We start from the raw sequence: 3,610 nt of genomic DNA, 5'->3' as shown, positions 1-3,610 counted from the left end.
TCCACCGGAGTGGGTGAAATTGGGTTGTAATGTTCAGAAAACTGGGAAGTGGCCCTGGAGCCCAGTGCCACCAGCTGCAGACCTTCCTGCCCGAAGGGTGCTGGGCCCTCGCTGGGGCCTTGACCGTAGCTGTCCCCTTCGAGCTTGCGACCCCCGCCCACCGAGAGCCCGCTTTCTTTCCGAGCACGGTGCGCCCCGGGGGCGGCAGTGGCGCTGAACCCCGGGCGGCCGCGGTGCTGCCCAGTGGCGCTGAGGCTGTGCAACCCGGACCGTCACCTCTGCGCGGGAGGGAGGAGAGTCTGAGCGCAAACCGAAAGAAAACACTTGGCGCGATCTGCAATCCAGAGGAAAGGATCTGAATGCGGAGTGGGAGTGGCGGCGGAGTCTGGTGATGAGCGCTCTGGAAACGTGGTCTCCGCTTCCCAAAAAGTCTCCACCTGGCGGGGTTAAGGACAGTACCAGGCACGGACGGGGTTCGAACCCGTGATCTTCGGTTTACGAGACCGACGCCTTACCACTTGGCCACCGCGCCTGCGTTGGAATGGCGGCCCGGAGAACCTCTATCCTGGCTCTGCTCCCGGGAGCTCGCCCCGCGGGCACGAGCGCGCGCGCGCCCGGCCCTCGCGCGGCCCCGCCCAGCCCTCGTGCGGCCCCGCCCCCTTGTGGCGGCCGGCGAGGCGGGGCTCTCGCGAGCGCGCGGCGGCCACTCCCGGCGGCCACGGGGTCTCGGCCCGCGGGGTCCCCCCGCCCTCGGGCGCGGCTGGGACGGTGTCCCGGAGTCCCCGCCGCCTCGTCTAGAGGCGTGTCTGGGTCTGGGGAGCGGGCGGGGCGCTTGCTCGCGTCGCGGGGTTGGGGGTTCGAATCCTGGCTCCGCCAGAGACTGAGCGACCTGGGGTGGCTCGTCTCAGAGCCTCAGTTTCCCCTCCAGTGCGAGGCACCCAGGAAGCCGAGGAATGGGGGAGGTTTTCGTTATTCGCCCGACTTCGGGGCCGTCCACGGCTGCCTCGCACGGAGTACACGCTCAGCAAGGGTTGTGGAATGAATGTGTAAGTTTTATAAAATAAAAATCCAAAAGTCCCTTCTTGCCCCTGGGGCGTGCCCTGTCCCGGGACCAGCAGCATCGCCTGGGATTTTGTTAGAAATGCAACTTCTGCGGCCCGCCCCGACCCGCTGAGCCAGCAACTCCGGGGTGGAGCCCAGGCCTGGGGGATTTTACCAAACGTCCAGGTGATGCCGATTTTCCGGTAAGTCTGAGCCCAGCGGCTCTAGACAATTTACGTGCATATTCATGATTATAGATCCAAATGTGCCCTTTTATTTTTCTACAAGTGAAACTTTACCATTCTTTGCATTTTCATTTTTCATGACTTAATGTATGATGTGTGAATTCAGCAGCATGTGGTATGTGATACAGGGTAACCACAATTAATAGCATATATTTTTTGATAAATATAACAATTTCTATTATTCATTAATGTGATGTGTAATATTTACAAAACGCGTTATAGTAAATTATATGTACTAAAGTGTGTACTGTTGTACCACAATTGACTTCATCTGTTTCTGGGAGCTAGGCATGGGGTTGTCTGCAGCTTTTTTGCTCACAGAACATTGTGCTACCATTTTCTCTATCAGCTGGTACTGGTGATGCTGTAGAGTGTATAGGGATGTATTAACAGTATTCACAGCCCACCAGGCAGGTGTATAGGCAGATAAGAAACTGAAAAACACCGGGAAGTTGTGTTCACCAGTGGCTTTAAATGTCAAAGTTTGGGCATCTGAGTGGAAAAGGCAGAGGGACAGATTATCCTAGTTTGCAGACGTAGTTATCTTATATCTAGAGAAACCTAAAGACTGCACAAAAAACTGTTAGAACTGATAAATTCAGTAAAGTTGCAGGATACAAAATCAATATACAAAAAATCAGTAGCATTTCTATATGGCAACAGTAAACAATCTGGAAGAGAAACCCCCATGTACAATAGTTACAGATAAAATACCTAGGAATAAACTTAACCAAAGAAATGAAAGATCTCTATAATGAAAACTAGAAAATATTGATGAAAGAAATTGAAAAGGACACACACACAAAAAATGGAAAGATATTCCATGCTCGTGGATTGGAAGAATCAATATTGTTAAAATGTCCATACTACCCAAAGCAATCTACAGATTCAATGCAATCCCCATCAAAGTACCAGTGACATTCTTCAGGAAGTAGAAAAAATAATCCCAAAATTTATATGGAACCAAAAAAGACCCAGAATAGCCAAAGCCATCCTAAGCAAAAAGAGCAAAACTGGAAGAATCACATTACCTGACTTCAAACTATACTACAGAACTGTAGTAACCAAAACAGCATGGTACTGGCATAAAAACAGTCACATAGACCAGTGGAACAGAATCCAGATATAAATCCACACATCTACAGTGAACTTATCTTCGACAAAGGTGCCAAGAACATACAATGGGGAAAGGACAGTCTCTTTAATAAATGGTGCTGGGAAAACTGGATATCCATATACAGAAGAATGAAACTAGACCCTTATCTCTTGACATATACAAAAATAAAAATGGATTAAAGACTTAAATCTAAGGCCTGAAACTATGAAACTACTAAAAGAAAACATTGAGGAAATGCTTCAGGACATTGGTCTGGGCAAGGACTTCTTGAGCAATACCCCCAAAGCACAGGCAGCCAAAGCAAAAGTGGACAAATGGGATCACATCAAGCTAAAAAGCTTCTGCACAGCAAAGGAAACAGTCAACAAAGGGAAGAGACAACCCCCAGAAAGGGAGAAAATATTTGTAAACTCCTCATCTGAAAAGGGATTAATAACTAGAATATATAAGGAGCTCCAGCAACTCAAGAGTGAAAAATTAAATAATCCAATTAAAAATGGGCAAAGGATCTGAATAGACATTTATTTCTCAGAAGAAGACATACAAATGGCCAACAGGTATATGAAAAATGCTCAACATCATTAGTCATCATAGAAATGCAAAATTACAATGACATGTCATCTTACCCCAGTTTAAATGGCTTTTGTCAAAAAGGCAGTAATGAATGCTGGTGAGAATGTGGAGAAAGGGGAATGCTAGTACACTGTTGGTGGGAATGTGAATTAGTGCAACCACTATGGAAAACAGTATGGAGGTTCCTCAAAAAACTAAAAATAAATCTGCCGTATGACCCAGCAATCCCACTGCTGGGCATATACCCAACGGAGGGGAAATCAGTATATTGAAAAGATATCTGCATGTTTATTGTAGCACTGTTCACAGTAGCCAAGATTTGGAATCAACCTGTCAATGGAAAAGAACCCAAACCCTGTAAAATAATTTAAAGAGGTTTATTCGGAGCTGAATACATGCAACCCTGGCCCGGAGAGCCACACCCAAGAAGGCTTGAGCAAGTGGTCTCACCGTGGTTGGGTTACAGTTTGGTTTTATACATTTCAGGGAGAACAGGAATTACATGTAAAGTCATAAATCAATACATGGAAGGTGTACATTGGTTTGGCCTGAAAGGGCAGGACATCTCAAAGCGGGGCATCACAGGTTATAGGTGGGTTTAAAGATTCTTTGATTTGTAATTGGTTAAAGAAAT

The 3,610-nt window shown here is 47.4% G+C and overlaps 1 non-coding gene across 1 annotated transcript; it reads right to left on the bottom strand.

Moving 5' to 3' along the window:
- Nucleotides 1–460: 460 nt before the first annotated feature.
- TRNAT-CGU lies at nucleotides 461–532 on the bottom strand. Its single transcript has one exon. It is a non-coding gene; the product is annotated as a tRNA-Thr (tRNA).
- Between the last annotated feature and the right edge of the window lie 3,078 nt (nucleotides 533–3,610).

The sequence above is a fragment of the Lemur catta genome, chromosome 2 (assembly GCF_020740605.2).
Source record: "Lemur catta isolate mLemCat1 chromosome 2, mLemCat1.pri, whole genome shotgun sequence".
Lineage (NCBI taxonomy): Eukaryota > Metazoa > Chordata > Mammalia > Primates > Lemuridae > Lemur > Lemur catta.
This window is presented reverse-complemented; position numbering and strand designations above follow the sequence as displayed.